At 50.3% G+C, this 22,342-nt stretch overlaps 2 pseudogenes across 1 annotated transcript in view; one reads left to right on the plus strand and one right to left on the minus strand.

The window, feature by feature from the left end:
* Positions 1-22,342, plus strand: part of LOC147119605 (uncharacterized) — a 183,995-nt pseudogene that overhangs the window by 60,575 nt on the left and 101,078 nt on the right.
* Positions 1-22,342, minus strand: part of LOC147119606 (uncharacterized) — an 86,430-nt pseudogene that overhangs the window by 24,891 nt on the left and 39,197 nt on the right. Inside the window, exon 2 of the transcript XR_015078048.1 lies at positions 9,818-10,683. The product of XR_015078048.1 is annotated as an uncharacterized LOC147119606 (transcript). The remainder of the gene's footprint in view (positions 1-9,817; positions 10,684-22,342) is intronic.

A 22,342-nucleotide genomic window follows, 5' to 3' on the forward strand; every position in this document is an offset into this window, starting at 1 on the left:
GGATTCCAACAATGGTGCTGTACATGGGGATTCTAACCCTGGGGCTGTACATGGGGATTCCAACAATGGTGCTGTACATGGGGATTCTAACCCTGGGGCTGTACATGGGGATTCCAACCCTGGGACTGTACATGGGGAATCCAACCCTGGGACTGTACATGGGGATTCCAACCCTGGGACTGTACATGGTGATTCCAGCCCTGGGACTGCACATGTGGATTCTAACCTTGGGACTGTACAAGGGGATTCCAAACCTGGGATTGTACCTGGGGATTCTAACCCTGGGACTGTACAAGGGGATACTAAACCTGGGACTGTACATGGGGATTCTAACCCTGGGACTGTACAAGGGAATTCTAACCCTGGGTATGTACAGGGGGATTCCAACCCTGCGAATGTGGATGGGGATTCTAACCCTGGGACTGTACATGGGGATTCCCACCCTGGGACTGTACATGGGGATTCTAACCCTGGGACTGTACACGGGGATTCCAACCCTGGGACTGCACATGGGGATTCCAACCCTGGGTATGTACAGGGGGATTCCAACCCTGCGAATGTGGATGGGGATTCTAACCCTGGGACTGTACATGGGGATTCCAACCCTGGGACTGTACATGGAGGTTCCAACCCTGGGACTGTACATGGGGATTCTAACCCTGGGACTGTACATGGGGATTCTAACCCTGCGACTGTACATGGGGATTCCAACCCTGGGACTGTACATGGGAATTCTAACCCTGGGACTGTACATGGGGATTCTAACCCTGGGACTGTACATGGGGATTCTAACCCTGGGACTGTACACGGGGATTCTAAACCTGGCACTGTACACGGGGATTCCAACTCTGGGACTGTACATGGGGATACTAAACCTGGGACTGTACATGGGGAATCTAACCCTGGGACTGTACATGTGGATTCTAACCCTGGGACAATACATGGGGATTCCAACCCTGGGACTGTACATGGGGATTCTAACCCTGGGACTGTACATGGGGATTCCAACCCTGCGAATTTACATGGGGATTCTAACCCTGGGACTGTACACGGGGATTCCAACCCTGGGACTGTACATGGGGATTCTAACCCTGGGACTGTACATGGGGATTCCAACCCTGTGAATTTACATGGGGATTCTAAACATGGGACTGTACATGGGGATTCCAACCCTGGGACTGTACCTGGGGATTCCAACCCTGGGTCTGTACATGGGGATTCCAACCCTGGGACTGTACATGGGGATTCCAACCCTGGGACTGTACATGGGGATTCCAACCCTGGGACTGTACATGGGGATTCCAACCCTGGGACTGTACATGGGGATTCTAACCCTGGGACTGTACATGGGGATTCTAACCCTGGGACTGTACACGGGGATTCCAACTCTGGGACTGTACACGGAGATTCTAACCCTGGGACTGTACATGGGGATTCCATCCCTGGGACAATACATGGGGATTACAACCCTGGGACTGTACATGGAGGTTCCAACCCTGGGACTGTACATGGGGATTCTAACCCTGGGACTGTACATGGGGATTCTAACCCTGCGACTGTACATGGGGATTCCTGCTCTGGGACTGTACATGGGGATTCCAACACTGGGACTGTACATGGGGATTCTAACCCTGCGACTGTACATGGGGATTCCAACCCTGGGACTGTACATGGGGATTCTAACCCTGGGACTGTACCTGGGGATTCCAACCCTGGGTCTGTACATGGGGATTCTAACCCTGGGACTGTACATGGGGATTCTAACCCTGGGACTGTACACGGGGATTCCAACTCTGGGACTGTACATAGGGATTCTAACCCTGGGACTGTACTTGGGGATTCCATCCCTGGGACAATACATGGGGATTACATCCCTGGGACTGTACATGGAGGTTCCAACCCTGGGACTGTACATGGGGATTCCTGCTCTGGGACTGTACATGGGGATTCCAACACTGGGACTGTACATGGGGATTCTAACCCTGCGACTGTACATGGGGATTCCAACCCTGCGACTGTACATGGGGATTCCAACCCTGGGACTGTACATGGGAATTCTAACCCTGGGACTGTACATGGGGATTCTAACCCTGGGACTGTACATGGGGATTCTAACCCTGGGACTGTACACGGGGATTCTAAACCTGGCACTGTACACGGGGATTCCAACTCTGGGACTGTACATGGGGATTCTAACCCTGGGACTGTACATGGGGATTCTAACCCTGGGACTGTACACGGGGATTCTGAACCTGGCACTGTACATGCGAATTCTAACCCTGGGACAATACATGGGGTTTCCAACCCTGGGACTGTACATGGGAATTCTAACCCTGGGACTGTACATGGGGATTCTAAACCTGGGACTGTACATGGGGATTCCAACACTGGCACTTTACATGGGGATTCTCACCCTGGGACTGTACATGGGAATTCCTGCTCTGGGACTGTACATGGGGATTCCAGCCCTGGGACTGTACATGAGGATTCCAGCCCTGGGACTGTACATGGGGATTCTAACCCTGGGACTGTACTGCCATTACACTACTAGGTGTATTCTATAGACCACCAAATAGTGGGAAAGATATAGAGCAGCAAATTTGCAGATAAATTACAGAGAGGTGCAAGAACTATAGAGTAGTGATAATGGGGGACTTCAACTATCCCAATCTAGACAGGGATTGTAATAGTTTTAAGGGCAGAGAAGGGGAAGAATTTCTGAAGTGTGTTGAGGAGAACTTTCTTGATCAGTACGTTTCCGGCCCAACGATGGAGGAGTCATTGCTGGATCTGGTTCTGGGGAATGAGGTAGGTCGAGTGGAGCAACTGCCAGTAGGTGAACATTTAGGGAACAGTGATCATAGTATCATAAGGTTTAGATTAGCTCTGGAAAAGGACAGGGAGCAATCTAGAGTAAAAATCTTTCACTGGGGGAAGGCCAATTTCAGTGGGATGAGAACGGATCTGGCCCGGGTAAACTGGAATCAAAGATTAGCAGCAAAACTGTGATGGAACAATGGGCTGCCTTTACAGAGGAAATAGTTCAGGTACAGTTGAGGTACATTCCCACAAGGGGGAAAGACAGGGCAACTAAAGTCAGGGCTCCCTGGATGATGAAAGAGATAGAGAATAAGGTGAAGCAGAAAAAGAGCGCGTATGACAGATGTCAGGTTGCAAATACATCTGAGAATCAGGCTAAATATAGAAAGGTCAGAGGAGAAGTGAAAAAGAACCTAAGAGGGGCAAAGAGAGGGTATGAGAATAGAATGGCAGCCAACATAAAAGGTAATCCAAAAGTCTTCTGCAGGCATATAAATAGTAAACGGGTAGAAAGAGGAGGGTTGGGGCCGATTCGGGACCATAAAGGAGACCTATGCATGGAGGAAGAGGGTATGGCTGAGGTACTAAATGAGTACTTTGCATCTGTCTTCACCAAGGAAGATGATCCTGCCATAGACATAGTAAAGGAGGAGGTAGTGGAGATATTTGATAGGATAAAAATTCATAGACAAGGTGATGTAAGAAAAAGGAGTCTTACCATCAAGTAACTTTAAAGTAAGCTTTAAGTAACTTATAAACACACTATATACAAGAGAGGTCTTTACCATGCCTCTGGTAGAAGCCTCTTACAATACTGGACTGTTCAGTGCTAGTGCAGTACTAGCTTGGTGCCGGTAGAACCCCGTACTCAAGGTTGCGACCCTCCCAGTACCGCGCATGAAAGTACTGATCCACCACAGACCAGCTCTGCACCTCCCTCTGAACAGAGGCAGTCCGACTTTGAACCTATTGGGGCTCGTACTCGAAGCCATGATCTCCCCGACCCTTCACAGGGCAATCCAGGCCACACAGACTCTGACCAATGGCGAACCGCATGTAAGCGGACCAGCGACCCTCTACGACGGGAATCCAAACGGGTGCGACTCTTCCTTGTTCGGCGGCTGCGGACCAAAAGGTAGACCACAGCCTCCTAATCCTGCAGGAGGGAAGAATGTGATAATAATAATAACTTCCGGGAAGTTATTATTATTATCACACAAGGTATTAGAAAGACTGGCTGTACTTAAAGTAGATAAATCACCAGGAGTGGATGGGATGCAGCCTCGGATGCTGAGGGAATTGAGAGTGGAAATCGCAGAGGTACTGGCCATAATTCCAATCCTCCTTAGATATGGGAGTGGTGCCAGAGGACTGGAGAATTGCAAATGTTACACCATTGTTCAAAAAAGGGTGTAAGGATAAATCCAGCAACTACAGGCCAGTCACTTGAACTAGAGTCTATTATAAAAGATGTAATAGCAGAGCACTTGGAAAACAGTGACAGGATCGGACAAAGTCAACATGGATTTACAAAAGGTAAATCATGTTTGACTAATCTACTGGAATATTTTGAGGATGTAACTGGTACAATAGATAAGGTAGAACCAGTGGATGTGGTGTATTTGGACTTTCAGAAGGCTTTCGATAAGGTGCTGCATAAGAGATTGGCATGCAAAGTTAAAGTACATGGGATTGGGGGTAAGGTACTGACTTGGATAGAGAACTGGTTGGCAGACAGGAAGCAAAGAGTTGGAATAAACGTATCTTTTTCCGAGTGGCAGGCAGTGACTAGTGGGGTACTGCAGGGATCGGTGCTAGGACCCCAGCTATTCACAATGGCCCAGAAATTCGAGTCTCCACGGGTGAGTACGCACGGGGTACTCACCCGTAGGCCGAATGGAAGTGCCGGTTTTCTGCATGCACTGCGCATGCGCGGGAAACCGGCACTGCCGATCCTCTGAACAAAGGGGTTCAGAGGTCGAGCGCGTGTGCAGGGGAGGCTGCGCATGCGCTTTGAACTTAGTTTTTTTTTACAGGTTTTCTTTTTTTTTTTAAAACAGGTTTTCCCGGAGGGTAAGCCTGCAGGATTTACACATTTAAAAAGCAGGCGTAAGGCCTGCTTTTTGCAAGGTAAGTGGTCAATTAATTAAAATTAAAACATTTTTTCCACAAGTTTATTATTTTTAAATACTTTAAAGGTAAGTTTATTTTTAGCCCCGTTAGAATATAAATTATTTTTTTCAAAAATTTAAATTATTGTTTAAAATAGTTATTTAATGTAATTTACAGTTTATTTAAAAAGTGTGATTTAAAAAAAAAAATTATTTGAAGGTTTACTGCTATTTTGGGGCCCGTAGTATTTATAAGAGTTGATAGGTCTTCCTGTCAATCTTATGAATGGGCTTTTCCCTCCTCCGATTGGCTGCCCATGGCTCACGTGATCCCAGAGGACGCATCGCACTAACTACGCCCCTGGGACACGCAAGCACAGCGCGCCGGCAGCTGGGCCAGGCCCCGGATCGGAATTCCACCCGGGCCCACAGCTCAACTGCCGGCGAGCAAGGTAATTGCAGGTCGGGGGCTTATGCCCGCGGGAAGCCCCCGACCCGAATTTCTGGGCCAATATATATTAATATGATCTAGACGAGGGAACTAGATGTAATATCTCCAAGTTTGCAGACGACATAAAGCTGGGTGGGCATGTGTGCTGTGAGGAGGGTGCAGAGAAACTACAGTATGATTTGGACAGGTTGGGTGAATGGGCAGATGCAGTATAATGTGGATAAATGCAAGGTTGTCCACTTTGGTGGCAAAAACAGGAAGACAGATTATTATCTGAATGGCAATAGATTGGGAAAAGGGGAAGTGCAATGAGACTGTGGTGCCCTTGTGCACCAGTCGCTGAAGGTAAGCATACAGGTGCAGCAGGCGGTTAAGGCAAATGGTATGTTGGCCTTCATAGCGAGAGGATTAGAGTACAGGAACAAGGATGTCTTGCTGCAGTTGTACAGGGCCTTGGTGAGACCACACCTTGAGTATTGTGTGCAGTTTTGGTCGCCTTATCTGAGGTAGGATGTTCTTGCCATGGAGGGAGTGCAGCGGAGATTCACCAGACTGATACTTGGGATGGCAGGAATGACGTATGAAGAGAGATTGGGTCGATTAGACTTATATTCGCTGGAGTTTAGAAGAATGAGAGGGGATCTCATTGAAACTTATAAAATTCTAACAGGACTAGACAGACTAGATGCAGGAAGGATGTTCCCGATGGCTGGGGAGTCCAGAACCAGGGGTCACAGTCTAAGGGTAAGCGGTAAGCCATTTAGGACTGAGATGAGGAGGAATTTCTTCACCCAGAGACTGGTGAACCTGTGGAATTCTCTACCACAGAAGGCAGATGAGGCCAACTTATTAAATATATTCAAGAAGGAGTTAGATATATTTCTTAAGGCTCAAGGGATCAAGGGATATGGGGAGAAAGCAGGGATAGGGTACTGAATTTGGATGATCAGCCATGATCTCATTAAATGGCGGAACAGGCTCGAGGGGCCGAATGGCCTACTCCTGCTCCTATCTTCCATGTTTAACCTTGGTAGTGGGGAATTTTTTTAGAAACAGTAATCAGGGACAAAATGAATAGTCACTTGGATATGTGTGGATTAATTAAGATAAGCCAGCACGGATTTGTTAAAAGCAAATCGTGTTTAACCAACTTGATTGAGTTTTTTGATGAGGCAACAGAGAGGGTTGATGAGGGCAATGCGATTGATGTGGTGAACATGGATTTCCAAAAGGCGTTTGACAAAGTGCCACATAATAGGCTAACCAGCAAAGTTCAAGCCCATGGAATAAAAGGAACAGTGGCAGCATGGATACGATATTGGCTAAGTGACAGGAAACAGAGAGTAGTGGTGAACGGTTGTTTTTCGGACTGGAGGAAGGTATACTGGTGTTCCCCAGGGGTCAGTTCTAGGACCACTGCTTTTCTTGATATATATTAATGACTTGGACTTGGGTGTACAGAGCATAATTTCAAAATTTGCAGATGACACAAAACTTGTAAGTATAGTGAACAGTGAGGAGGATAGTGACAGACTTCAGGAAGACATAGACAGGCTGGTGAAATGGACGGACACGTGGCAGATGAAATTTAACGCAGAAAAGTGTGAAGTGATATATTTTGGTGGAAAGAATGAGGAGAGGACATGTAAACTAAATGGTACAATCCTAAAGTGGGTGCACAAACAGAGAGACCTAGGGGTATGTGTGCACAAATCCTTGAAGATGGCAGGGCAGGTTTAGAAAGCAGTTAAAAAGGCTTACGGGACCCTGGACTTAATAAATAGAGGTATAGAGTACAAAAGTGTGGAAATGATGATGAAACCCTGGTTCGGTCCCAACTGGAGTACTGTGTCCAATTCTGGGCACCACACTTCAGGAAGGATGTGAAGGCCTTAGAGAAGGTGCAGGAAAGATTTACGAGAATGATTCCAGGAATGAGGGACTTCAGTTACCTCGATAGACTGGAGAAGCTGGGGTTGTTCTCCTTGGAGCAGAGAAGATTGAGAGGAGATTTGATAGAGGTGTTCAAAATCATGAGGGGTCTGGAGAGAGTAGATAGAGAGAAACTGTTCCCATTGGCGGAAGGGTCGAGAACCAGAGACAGAGATTTAAGGTGATTGGCAGAAGAACCAAAGGTGACATGGGGAAAAACTTTTTACGCAGTGAGTGGTTAGGATCGGGAATGCACTGCCTGAAAGGGTGGTGGAGGCAGATTCAATCGTGGCTTTCAAAAAGGAATTGGATGAGTACCTGAAGGACAAAAATTTGCAGGGCTACGAGGGAAGGCTGCGGGAGTGGGACTAGCTGAAGTGTTCTTGCATGGGCTCAACGGGCCAAATGGCCACCTTCTGTGCTGTAACCATTCTATGATTCTACGAACACGTTAAACCTTCATAGAATAATTACCAGTCATTTATAGATGGAAACTTAACCCTGCCGTTTCACTTTCAGTCAGGAACAGATCGCAGTTTGACACCAATCTCTGATTTGACAGCACGTTTCCAGCATTCACCGTTGTTCTTCTTGACTCTAAACACAGTTGTAAAGGAGCCTTCTGCTCCGTGCCTAGGAGCTCTGACCCATGGGAGAGAGCGGCTGGGACACATTCCTTACAGGCCTCAAGATTAACCTGCACGGGGACATTGGTGTCAGTGAAGAGAGACGAGAAAGACCAAAGTGCCATTTGCCCCTCAGTGTGGCCCTGAAGGACCGTATCCAGGCTGTCGTTCTGTTCCCGCCGTACGATCCTCTACCCAGATTGTCCTTTCTGAGCTCCAGTCAGGTGATGCTAAACACTCAGCTGGGAACGACAAAAATCCACAACAATGTGTTTAAAGCAAACTGATTTATTTGACAGATATCCAGAATATTAAACTCCAGCCCAGTTACAGGGGTTATTAACATCAGCAGAAACAAACCCCAACTGTCAGTGTAGGATTTGCAAAATTGAACTTTATATTATAAAGGGTCGAATGGCAGAAGAGGCCATGATTTTAAAGACTGTTTTAAAAGCCTAGGAAAAAGGGGCATTCAAAATGGCCACCAGACCCCGTGACCAACTTATTGGTACACTTTAAAATGGTTCCTGCAGTCCTCAGACAGGTTTGTGGATTCAGCCCACAGTAAGTTCCAGAAGCCGTTTCTGAGAGAACGAAACCAGACACCCACATATACATATAGATTGGATGCAGATCCAGTCAAGATCGGCCTGTAGATGAAGGCCATCCTAAATGTTTACCCAGACAAAAAGGAACAGTTTCATATTCATGAGAAGAGCATCAAGGACCCGTTAATGACATCACCAGGACATTAAAAACAATGAAGGTCATTCCAGACCACAGATGGCCCCTTACCGGCCATCCAAGAACAGTTTAAAATATAATAACTACCCCGTTGTGCTCCCAGCCCGCCAAAATTAAAACAAAAGACTAACCTGATTTGGCACGAGATAAGGGCTTCTGATGAGAAGTATATCTGGGAACCCGGGGGTAGAAAGAAAAAGCAGTCATCGTGGTGCTACCATCGTATCGGTGGCATCATCGCCAGAAGAAGGAGAAGACGGTTCGAGCCGGCGTCCCGCCCCGGGGTAAAACATCGGGAGATCATCGACCAATCCCGGGCCGTTGACGAAACGGGAGGCCATCGACCCACTCCGGCTCGGGAGAAGAGACAACAAAAAACTACAGAAGAAACTATGGGGGCCAGCCCGAGGCTCCTCTGACCAGGGTCGAGCAGACGATCCCCGACCCCGCCAACATCCAGGCCAGCCTGTGTCCAGCCGTCCCCGACCCCCACCTCAGGAGAGAGATGTGGCGCAGCTCGCTGGGGCTCCACTAACCACGTGGAGACAGGACGCCTGAAAGGATCAAAACACAAAACTTCAAAACTCTATACTTTTCCCATTGGATTGGTGAGCATGTTTCTGGCCCTTCATAATCGGATCTAGATAGGTTTAAGGGGGTGGACATTTAAGGGTATAATTAACATGAGTTGTTGTCCCTCGATGTTCTCCCTCGATGTTCTGTGTGTTTCCCCATTTCATGATGATCTTTGTAGAGTATAATATGCCTGTATTTGCCTTAGTTAGTATTGTGTCATTATGATTTGTTTGTGTTTTTCCCTCCCATGTACCCTCTTATTTGCTTGCATTTGATTTGTTTTACATTATGCAATAAAATTCCATTTAGTTTAATTAAACTTGGTCTATAAGAGTTTTCTCTACATTGCAGTTCCTGCCCCAAAGTCCAGAGTACAGAATCTAAGGGGCGAGTGGGTCGAACCACTCACGGTTTTACTGTGCAAGAGAGAGAGGCCTCTAGAGAGGGAAACCTCTGCGATCTAAAACCCCTTACATCAGAATGAACATGGTTCAGTCCGGGATGTGATTAACAGCAGCAAAAACATCAGAATCCAACCCCTGCTGTCACTTGTGAACTCGCTGGTGTTTCAGCAGGTTGGATGACTGAGTGAATCCCTTCCCACACTCGGAGCAGGTGAACGGTCTCTCCCCGGTGTGAACTCGCTGGTGTGTCAGAAGGTTGGAAGACCGAGTGAATCCTTTCCCACACTCGGAGCAGGTGAACGGCCTCTCCCCAGTGTGAGTGCGCTGGTGTTCCAGCAGATCGGATGAACACCTGAATCCCTTCCCACACTCAGAGCAGATGAACGGCCTCTCCCCGGTGTGAACTCGCTGATGTTCCAGCAGGTGGGAAGACCGAGTGAATCCCTTCCCACACTCGGAGCAGATGAACGGTCTCTCCCCAGTGTGAGTGCGCTGGTGTGCAGTGAGGTGAGATGATTGCCTGAACCCAGACCCACAGTGAGAGCACCTGAATGGTCTCTCGTCAGTGTGAACACGTTGATGGCATGTCAGTTCCCCGGAAAATTTAAAGCACTTCCCGCAGTCCAGGCATTCAAAAGGTTTCTCGTCAGTGTGAACTTGCCAGTGCTGCAGCAGCTGAGATGAACTCGTGAATCCCTTCCCACACACGGAGCAGGTGAACGGCCTCTCTCCAGTGTGAACGCGTCGATGAGTTTCCAGCTGAAATGGGTAGCTGAATCGCTTCCCACAGTCCCCACATTTACAAGGTTTCTCCCTGGTGTGACTGCGCTTGTGTCTCGAAAGGCCAGAGGATCGGCTGAAGCCTCGTCTGCACACAGAACACGTGTACGGTTTCTCCCCGCTCTGAACGGTGCTTTCTGCTTCCATGTTCAAAGGTCCTGATGAATTGAGCGACTGTCAGATCTTGAAGTGATGTTTGGTTTGAGTTTCCCGTCTGCAAATCCTACCCTTCTAACACCCTGCAAAATGAATTTAAAACAGGAAAAAGGGAGGGTGAGAGAGAATTCACAAAAACAAAAAGACAAGTTGTGAAATTGAGCTGAATGAATCTGGGAATTTGTGGGGCCGGCACTAGAAAAAAGTGACCATGAAAGCTGCCAGATTGTCATAAAAACCCAACTGGTTCACTAATGTCCTTCAGGGAAGGGAACCCGCCACCCGGTCTGGGCCTACACAAGACTCTGGCCTCTATGAGAGGAGAGAGAGTGAGGTGGGAGGAGGAGGGGTGAAGGAGTGACTTTATACATCTGCAACTCGACTAGAACTTTGACAGCACTTCCCAAACACGCTCCACCACCTAGAAGGACAAGGGCAGCAGGTGCATGGGAACACCATCACCTCCCAGTTCCCCTCCAAGTCACACACTATCCTGACTTGGGCATATATCGCCGTTCCTACTCGTCGCTAGGTGAAAATCCTGGAACTCCTCACCTAACAGCATTCTGAGAGTACCAGAACTGTCCACAGTACTCCAGGTGTGGTCTCACCAAGGACCTATATAATTGCAGGAAGAATTCTTTACTCTTATACCCCAATGCATTTGTAATAAAAGCTAACTTACCATTTGTTTGCTGTACCTGCAGGTTAACTTTCTGTGATTCGTGTACAAGGACACACAGGTCCCTCTGAATACCAACATTTCCGAGTCTCTTACCATTTAAAAAATATTCTGCTTTTCCATTTTTCCCACCAGAGTGGATAACTTCACATTTCTCCACATTATATTCCATCTGCCACATTCTTGTCCACTCACTTGTCCTGTCTATATCCCTTTGAAGGCTCTTTGTGTCCTCCTCACAGCTTACTGTCCCACCTAGCTTTGTATCATCAGCAAACTTGGATACATTACACTCGATCCCTTCATCGAAGTCAATGATATAGATTGTAAATAGCGGAGGCCCAAGCACTGATCCTTGCTATACCCGACTAGTAAACAGTGACTGGGGCTGAACACCACCATCACACAGCACCTTCAGCATCAGCTCACAGACTGGGGCCGAACCCCACCATCACACAGCACCTTCAGTATCGGCTCACAGCTCAGAATTACCACTCGGCAAGGTACTGGAGGGCAAACAGTGACTGGGACCGAACCCCACCATCACACAGCGCCTTCATTATAGGCTCACAGCTCAGAATTACCACTCGGCAAGGTACTGGAGGGCAAACAGTGACTGGGACCGAACCCCACCATCACACAGCGCCTTCAGGAGAGAAAGGGAGAAAAATCCGAGCCTGCGATGAATCTGGATTTCAAACAACGAGGATGTGGGGAGGAGGCGGAGTGTGTGGGATGGGGGATTTACAGATTACGAGGGGCGAGAGAGGAAAGAATGTTCCAGAGAAACTAGAACCGTCTGTTTGGAATTTCTATCCTGTACCGACAGTGATGACTTTTGTAAATTATGAAGACAGGTTGCACAGACTAGGCGTCTATTCCCTTGAATATTGAAGATTAAGCGGTGATCTAATTGAGGTGTTTAAGATGATTAAAGGAGTTGATCGGGTAAACAGAGAGAAACTATTTCCTCTGGTGGGGGAATCCACAGCAAGGGGGACATAACCTTAAAATCAGAGCCAGGCCGTTCAGGGGTGATGTCAGGAAGCACTTCTTCACACAAAGGGTACTGGAAATCTGGAACTCTCTCCCCCAAAAACTGCCACGGCTGGGGGTCAATTGAAAATCTCAAAAGTGAGTGTGCTAGATTTTTGTTAGTCAAGGGTACTAAGGGTTACGGAACCAAGGCGGGTAGATGGAGCTAAGATAAAGATCAGCCAGGATCTAATTGAATGAGGGAACAGGCTCGATGGGCTGAATGGCCTCCTCCTGCACTCAATTACGGTGATGACTTTTGTAAACAGCTTTTACAGGGTATTAGGAGGGGAGGATATGCAGACAGGATTAATCCTGGGCCACTCCTGTTCCTATGACAGACTGAACCAATCACATAGCTCGGTCTCAGATTGAATTATTCCTCTCAACAGCCTGTAACTAAGGAAATTGTAACACTGAGGCTGAAATTCCACTTCCGTGAGCCGGGGGTGGAGGCAGTGCTGGGCACAGAGGAACAGCAAACCAGGTTCAGAGTGGGCAGGCTGGGATTGCCCTTGACTTGGGTTTTACAGTGAGCATGTGCTGGGGACCAAGCTCATTGGAAAACGGATGGATGCCGGGCCCCGCGCGGGGGTGCCAGCCCCGGGGGGCCCCGCGCGGGGGTGCCAGCCCCGGGACCCTACGCGAGAATTTCAGCCTTGGGACTGTACATGGGGATTCCAACCCTGGGACTGGACATGGGGATTCCAGCCCTGGGACTGCACATGGGGATTCCAGCCCTGGGACTGCACATGGGGATTCCAGCCCTGGGACTGCACATGGGGATTCCAGCCCTGGGACTGTACACGGGGATTCTAACCCTGGGACTGCACATGGGGATTCCAGCCCTGGGACTGCACATGGGGATTCCAACCCTGGGACTGTACATGGGGATTCCAACCCTGGGACTGGACATGGGGATTCCAACCCTGGGACTGCACATGGGGATTCCAACCCTGGGACTGTACATGGGGATTCCAACCCTGGGACTGCACATGGGGATTCCAGCCCTGGGACTGCACATGGGGATTCCAACCCTGGGACTGTACACGGGGATTCTAACCCTGGAACTGTACACGGGGATTCTAAACCTGGGACTGTACATGGGGATTCCAACCCTGGGACTGTACATGGGGATTCTAAACCTGGGACTGTAGATGGTGATTCTAACCTGGGGACTGTACATGGGGATTCTAACCTGGGGAGTGTAAATTGGGATTCTAACCCTGGGACTGTACACAGGGATTCCAACCGTGGGACTGTACCTGGGAATTTCAAGCCTGGGAGTGTACATTGGGATTCCAACCCTGGGACTGTATATGGGGATTCCATCCCTGGGACTGTAGCTGGGGATTTCAACCCTGGTACTGTGCATGGGGATTCCAACCCTGGGGCTGTACATGGTGATTCCAACCCTGGGACTGTGCATGGGGATACCAACCCTGGGACTGTGCATGGGGATACCAACCCTGGGACTGTGCATGGGGATACCAACCCTGGGACTGCAGATGGGGATTCTAACCCTGAGACTGTGCATGCGGATTCCAACCCTGGGACTGTACATGGGGATACCAACCCTGAGACTGTGCATGGGGATACCAACCCTGGGACTGTGCATGGGGATACCAACCCTGGGACTGCAGATGGGGATTCTAACCCTGAGACTGTACATGGGGATTCCAACCCTGGGACTGTACATGGGGATACCAACCCTGAGACTGTGCATGGGGATACCAACCCTGGGACTGTGCATGGGGATACCAACCCTGGGACTGCAGATGGGGATTCTAACCCTGAGACTGTGCATGCGGATTCCAACCCTGGGACTGTACATGGGGATTCCAACCCAGGGACTGTACATGGGGATTCCAACCCTGGGACTGTACAAGGGGAATCCAACCATGGGACTGTACATGGGGATTCCAACCCTGGAACCGTACATGCGGATTCCAACCCTGGGACTGTGCATGCGGATTCCAACCCTGGGACTGTACATGGGGATTCCAGCCCTGGGACTGTACAGGGGGATACCAGCCCTGGGAGTGTACATGGTGATTCCAACCCTGGGACTGTACCTGGGGATTTCAACCCTGGGAGTGTACACTGGGATTCTAAACCTGGGACTGTACATGGGGATTCCAATGCTGGGACTGTACATGGGGATTCCAACCCTGGGACTGTACACGGGGATTCCAACCCTGGGACTGTACACGGGGATTCCAGCCCTGGGACTGTACACGGGGATTCCAGCCCTGGGACTGTACAGGGGGATACCAGCCCTGGGAGTGTACATGGTGATTCCAACCCTGGGACTGTGCGTGGGGATTCTAAACCTGGGACTGCGCGTGGGGATTCTAAACCTGGGACTGTACATGGGGATTCTAAACATGGGACTGTACACGGGGATTCTAACCCTGGGACTGTACATGGGGATTCTAAACCTGGGACTGTACATGGGGATTCTAAACCTGGGACTGTACATGCGGATTCTAAACCTGGGACTGTACATGCGGATTCTAAACCTGGGACTGTACATGGGGATTCTAACCCTGGGACTGTACATGGGGATTCTAAACCTTGGACTGTACATGGGGATTCTAAACATGGGACTGTACATGGGAATTCTAACCCTGGGACTGTACATGGGGATTCCAACCCTGGAACTGTACATGGGGATTCTAACCCTGGAACTGTACATGGGAATTCTAACCCTGGGACTGTACATGGGGATTCCAACCCTGGGACTGTACAAGGGGAATCCAACCATGGGACTGTACATGGGGATTCCAACCCTGGAACCGTACATGGGGATTCCAACCCTGGGACTGCACATGGGGATTCCAACCCTGGAACTGTACATGGGGATTCTAATCCTGGGACTGTACATGCGGATTCTAAACCTGGGACTGTACATGCGGATTCTAAACCTGGGACTGTACATGGGGAATCCCACCCTGGGACTGTACATGGGGAATCCCACCCTGGGACTGTACATGGGGAATCCCACCCTGGGACTGTACATGGGGATTCCCACCCTGGGACGGTACATGGTGATTCCAATCCTGGGACTGTACATGGGGATTTCCACTCTGGGTTTGTACATGGGGATTCGAAACCTGGGACTGTACATGCGGATTCCAACCCTGGGACTGTACATGGGGATTCCGACCCTGGGACTGTACATGGGGATTCTGACCCTGGGACAGTACATGGGGATTCCAACCCTGTGACAGTATATGGGGATCCCAGCCCTGGGACTGTACATGGGGATTCCAGCCCTGGGACTGCACATGAGGATTCCAGCCCTGGGGCTGTACATGGGGATTCCAGCCCTGGGGCTGCATACGTGTATTCTAACCCGAGGACTGTACATGGGGATTCTAAACCTGGGACTGTACATGCGGATTCTAAACCTGGGACCGTACATGGGGATTCCCACCCTGGGACTGTACATGGGGATTCCAACCCTGGGACTGTACATGGGGATTCCAACCCTGGGACTGTACATGGGTATTCCAACCCTGGGACTGTACATGGGTATTCCCACCCTGGGACTGTACATGGGTATTCCCACCCTGGGACTGTACATGGGGATTCCCACCCTGGGACTGTACATGGGGATTCCCACCCTGGAAATGTACATGCAGATTCTAAACCTGGGACTGTACATGGGGATTCTAAACCTGGGACTGTACACGGGGATTCTAACCCTGGAACTGTACATGGGGATTCTAACCCTAGGACTGTGCATGGGGATTCTAACCCTGGGACTGTACATGGGATTCCAACCATGGGACTGTACATGCGGATTCTAACCCTGGGATTGTACATGCGGATTCTAAACCTGGGACTGTACATGGGGAATCCCACTTTGGGACTGTACATGGGGAATCCCAGCCTGGGACGGTACATGGGGATTCCCACCCTGGGACGGTACATGGGAATTCTAACCCTGGGACTGTACATGGGGATTCTAACCCTGGGACTGTATATGGGGATTCCATCCATTGACTGGACATGGGGATTCCCACCCTGGGACTGGACATGGGGATTCCAACCCTGGGACTGTACATGGGGATTCCCACCCTGGGACTGTACATGGGGATTCCAACCCTGGAACTGTACATGCAGATTCTAAACCTGGGACTGTACACGGGGATTCTAAACCTGGGACTGTACACGGGGATTCTAAACCTGGGACTGTACACGGGGATTCTAAACCTGGGACTGTACATGCGGATTCTAAACCTGGGACTGTACACGGGGATTCCAACCCTGGGACTGCATATGGGGATTCCAAACCTGGGACTGCATATGGGGATTCCAACCCTGCGACTGCACATGGGGATCCAACCCTGGGACTGTACATGAGGATTCCAACCCTGGGACTGCACCTGGGGATTTCAACGCTGGGAGTGTACATTGGGATTCTAACCCTGGGACTGTACATGGGGATTCCAATGCTGGGACTGTACAAGGGGATTCCAACTCTGGGACTGTACATGGGGATTCCAACCCTGGGACTGTACATGGGGATTCCAACCCTGGGACTGTACATGGGGATTCCAACCCTGGGACTGTACATGGGGATTCCAACCCTGGGACTGTACATGGGGATTCCAACCCTGGGACTGTACATGGGGATTCCAACCCTGGGACTGTACATGGGGATTCCAACCCTGGGACTGTACACGGGGATTCCAGCCCTGGGACTGTACATGGGTATTCTAAGCCTGGGACTCCATATGGTGATTCTAACGGTGGGACTGTACATGGTGATTCCAACCCTGGGACTGCATACCTGTATTCTAACCCTAGGACTGTACATGGGGATTCCATCCCTGGGACTGTACATGGGGATTCTAAACCTGGGACTGTACATGGGGATTCTAACCCTGGGATTGTACATGGGGATTCCAACACTGGGACTGGACATGGGCATTCTGACTCTGGGACTGTACATGGGGATTCTAAACCTGGGAATGTACATGCGGATTCTAAACCTTTGACTGTACATGCGGATTCTAAACTTGGGACTGTACATGGGGATTTCCACCCTGGGTTTGTACATGGGGATTCGAAACCTGGGACTGTAATGCGGATTCTAAACCTGGGACAGTACATGCGGATTCTAAACTTGGGACTGTACATGGGGATTCCCACCCTGGGACAGTACATGGGGATTCCCACCCTGGGACTGTTCATGGGGATTCCCAGCCTGGGACTGTTCATGGGGATTCCAACCCTGGGACTGTACTTGGGGATTCCAACCCTGTGACAGTATATGGGGATCCCAGCCCTGGGACTGCACATGAGGATTCCAGCCTTGGGGCTGTACATGGGGATTCCAGCCCTGAGGCTGCATACGTGTATTCTAACCCTAGGACTGTACATGGGGATTCTAAACCTGGGACTGTACATGCGGATTCTAAACCTGGGACTGTACATGCGGATTCTAAACCTGGGACTGTACATGGGGATTCCCACCCTGGGACTGTACATGCGGATTCCAACCCTGGAACTGTACATGCAGATTCTAAACCTGGGACTGTACATGGGGATTCTAAACCTGGGGCTGTACATGGGGATTCTAACCCTGGGACTGTACATGGGGATTCTAAACCTGGGACTGTACATGGGGATTCTAAACATGGGACTGTACACGGGGATTCTAACCCTGGAACTGTACATGGGAATTCTCACCCTGGGACTGTACATGGGGATTCCAACCCTGGGACTGTACATGGGGATTCCAACCCTGGGACTGTACATGGGGATTCCAACCATGGGACTGTACATGGGGATTCCAACCCTGGAACTGTACATGGGGATTCCAACCCTGGGACTGCACATGGGGATTCTATCCCTAGGACTGCACATGGGGATTCCAACCCTGGAACTGTACATGGGGATTCTAATCCTGGGACTGTACATGCGGATTCTAAACCTGGGACTGTACATGCGGATTCTAAACCTGGGACTGTACATGGGGAATCCCACCCTGGGACTGTACATGGGGAATCCCACTCTGGGACTGTACATGGGGATTCCCACCCTGGGACGGTACATGGTGATTCCAATCCTGGGACTGTACATGGGGATTTCCACTCTGGGTTTGTACATGGGGATTCGAAACCTGGGACTGTACATGCGGATTCTAAACCTGGGACAGTACATGGGGATTCCAACCCTGGGACTGTACATGGGGATTCCGACCCTGGGACTGTACATGGGGATTCTGACCCTGGGACAGTACATGGGGATTCCAACCCTGGGACTGTACATGGGTTTTCTAACCCTAGGACTGTACATGGGGATTCCAGCCCTGGGACTGCACATGAGGATTCCAGCCCTGGGGCTGTACATGGGGATTCCAGCCCTGGGGCTGCATACGTGTATTCTAACCCTAGGACTGTACATGGGGATTCTAAACCTGGGACTGTAAATGCGGATTCTAAACCTGGGACCGTACATGGGGATTCCCACCCTGGGACTGTACATGGGGATTCCCACACTGGGACTGTACATGGGGATTCCAACCCTGGGACTGTACATGGGGATTCCAACCCTGGGACTGTACATGGGTATTCCAACCCTGGGACTGTACATGGGTATTCCAACCCTGGGACTGTACATGGGTATTCCCACCCTGGGACTGTACATGGGGGTTCCCACCCTGGGACTGTACATGGGGATTCCCACCCTGGGACTGTACATGGGGATTCCCACCCTGGGACTGTACATGGGGATTCCCACCCTGGAAATGTACATGCAGATTCTAAACCTGGGACTGTACATGGGGATTCTAACCCTGGGACGGTACATGGGGATTCTAAACCTGGGACTGTACATGGGGATTCTAAACCTGGTACTGTACACGGGGATTCTAACCCTGGAACTGTACATGGGGATTCTAACCCTGGGACTGTACATGGGAATTCTAACCCTGGGACTGTACATGGGAATTCCAACCCTGGGACTGTACATGGGATTCCAACCATGGGACTGTACATGCGGATTCTAACCCTGGGATTGTACATGCGGATTCTAAACCTGGGACTGTACATGCGGATTCTAAACCTGGGACTGTACATGGGGAATCCCACTTTGGGACTGTACATGGGGATTCCAACCCTGGAACTGGACATGGGGATTCCCACCCTGGGACTGTACATGGGAATTCCAACCCTGGGACTGGACATGGGGATTCCCACCCTGGGACTGGACATGGGGATTCCAACCCTGGGACTGGACATGGGGATTCCCACCCTGGGACTGTACATGGGGATTCCAACCCTGGAACTGTACATGCAGATTCTAAACCTGGGACTGTACACGGGGATTCTAAACCTGGGACTGTACACGGGGATTCTAAACCTGGGACTGTACACGGGGATTCTAAACCTGGGACTGTACACGGGGATTCTAAACCTGGGACTGTACACGGGGATTCCAACCCTGGGACTGCATATGGGGATTCCAAACCTGCGACTGCACATGGGGATCCAACCCTGGGACTGTACATGGGGATTCCAACCCTGCAACTGTACATGTGGATTCTAAACCTGAGACTGTACATGCGGATTCTAAACCTGGGACTGTACATGGGGATTCCCACCCTGGGACTGTACAAGGGGATTCCAAGCCTGGGACTGTACATGGGGATTTCAACCCTGGGACTGCACCTGGGGATTTCAACGCTGGGAGTGTACATTGGGATTCTAACCCTGGGACTGTACATGGGGATTCCAATGCTGGGACTGCACAAGGAGATTCCAACTCTGGGACTGTACATGGGGATTCCAACCCTGGGACTGTACATGGGGATTCCAACCCTGGGACTGTACATGGGGATTCCAACCCTGGGACTGTACATGGGGATTCTAAGCCTGGGATTGTACATGGGGATTCTGACTCTGGGACTGCACATGGGGTTTCCAACCCTGGGACTGTACATGGGGATTCCAACACTGGGACTGTACATGGGGATTCCAACACTGGGACTGGACATGGGGATTCTGACTTTGGGACTGTACATGGGGATTCTAAACCTGGGAATGTACATGCGGATTCTAAACTTGGGACTGTACATGGGGATTTCCACCCTGGGTTTGTACATGGGGATTCGAAACCTGGGACTGTACATGCGGATTCTAAACTTGGGACTGTACATGGGGATTCCCACCCTGGGACAGTACATGGGGATTCCCACCCTGGGACTGTTCATGGGGATTCCCAGCCTGGGACTGTTCATGGGGATTCCCAGCCTGGGACTGTTCATGGGGATTCCAACCCTGGGACTGTACTTGGGGATTCCAACACTGTGACAGTATATGGGGATCCCAGCCCTGGGACTGTACATGGGGATTCCAGCCCTGGGACTGCACATGAGGATTCCAGCCCTGGGGCTGTACATGGGGATTCCAGCCCTGAGGCTGCATACGTGTATTCTAACCCTAGGACTGTACATGGGGATTCTAAACCTGGGACTGTACATGCGGATTCTAAACCTGGGACTGTACATGCGGATTCTAAACCTGGGACTGTACATGGGGATTCCCACCCTGGGACTGTACATGGGGATTCCAACCCTGGGACTGTACATGGGGATTCCAACCCTGGGACTGTACATGGGGATTCCAACCCTGGGACTGTACATGGGGATTCCCACCCTGGGACTGTACATGGGGATTCCCACCCTGGGACTGTACATGGGGATTCCAACCCTGGGACTGTACATGGGGATTCTCACCCTGGGACTGTACATGGGGATTCTAAACCTGGGACTGTACATGGGGATTCTAAACATGGGACTGCACATGGGGATTCCAACCCTGGAACTGTACATGGGGATTCTAATCCTGGGACTGTACATGCGGATTCTAAACCTGGGACTGTACATGCGGATTCTAAACCTGGGACTGTACATGGGGAATCCCACCCTGGGACTGTACATGGGGAATCCCACCCTGGGACTGTACATGGGGATTCCCACCCTGGGACGGTACATGGTGATTCCAATCCTGGGACTGTACATGGGGATTTCCACTCTGGGTTTGTACATGGGGATTCGAAACCTGGGACTGTACATGCGGATTCTAAACCTGGGACAGTACATGGGGATTCCAACCCTGGGACTGTACATGGGGATTCCGACCCTGGGACTGTACATGGGGATTCTGACCCTGGGACAGTACATGGGGATTCCAACCCTGGGACTGTACATGGGTTTTCTAACCCTAGGACTTTACATGGGGATTCCAACCCTGTGACAGTACATGGGGATTCCAGCCCTGGGACTGTACATGGGGATTCCAGCCCTGGGACTGCACATGAGGATTCCAGCCCTGGGGCTGTACATGGGGATTCCAGCCCTGGGGCTGCATACGTGTATTCTAACCCTAGGACTGTACATGGGGATCCTAAACCTGGGACTGTAAATGCGGATTCTAAACCTGGGACCGTACATGGGGATTCCCACCCTGGGACTGTACATGGGGATTCCCACACTGGGACTGTACATGGGGATTCCAACCCTGGGACTGTACATGGGGATTCCAACCCTGGGACTGTACATGGGTATTCCAACCCTGGGACTGTACATGGGTATTCCAACCCTGGGACTGTACATGGGTATTCCCACCCTGGGACTGTACATGGGTATTCCCACCCTGGGACTGTACATGGGGATTCCCACCCTGGGACTGTACATGGGGATTCCCACCCTGGGACTGTACATGGGGATTCCCACCCTGGAAATGTACATGCAGATTCTAAACCTGGGACTGTACATGGGGATTCTAACCCTGGGATGGTACATGGGGATTCTAAACCTGGGACTGTACATGGGGATTCTAAACCTGGGACTGTACACAGGGATTCTAACCCTGGAACTGTACATGGGGATTCTAACCCTGGGACTGTACATGGGGATTCTAACCCTGGGACTGTACATGGGAATTCTAACCCTGGGACTGTACATGGGAATTCCAACCCTGGGACTGTACATGGGATTCCAACCATGG

Source organism: Somniosus microcephalus, chromosome 4, assembly GCF_052327205.1.
Source record: "Somniosus microcephalus isolate GS21.2 chromosome 4, FLI_Smic_1.0, whole genome shotgun sequence".
NCBI classification, from domain to species: Eukaryota; Metazoa; Chordata; class Chondrichthyes; order Squaliformes; family Somniosidae; genus Somniosus; species Somniosus microcephalus.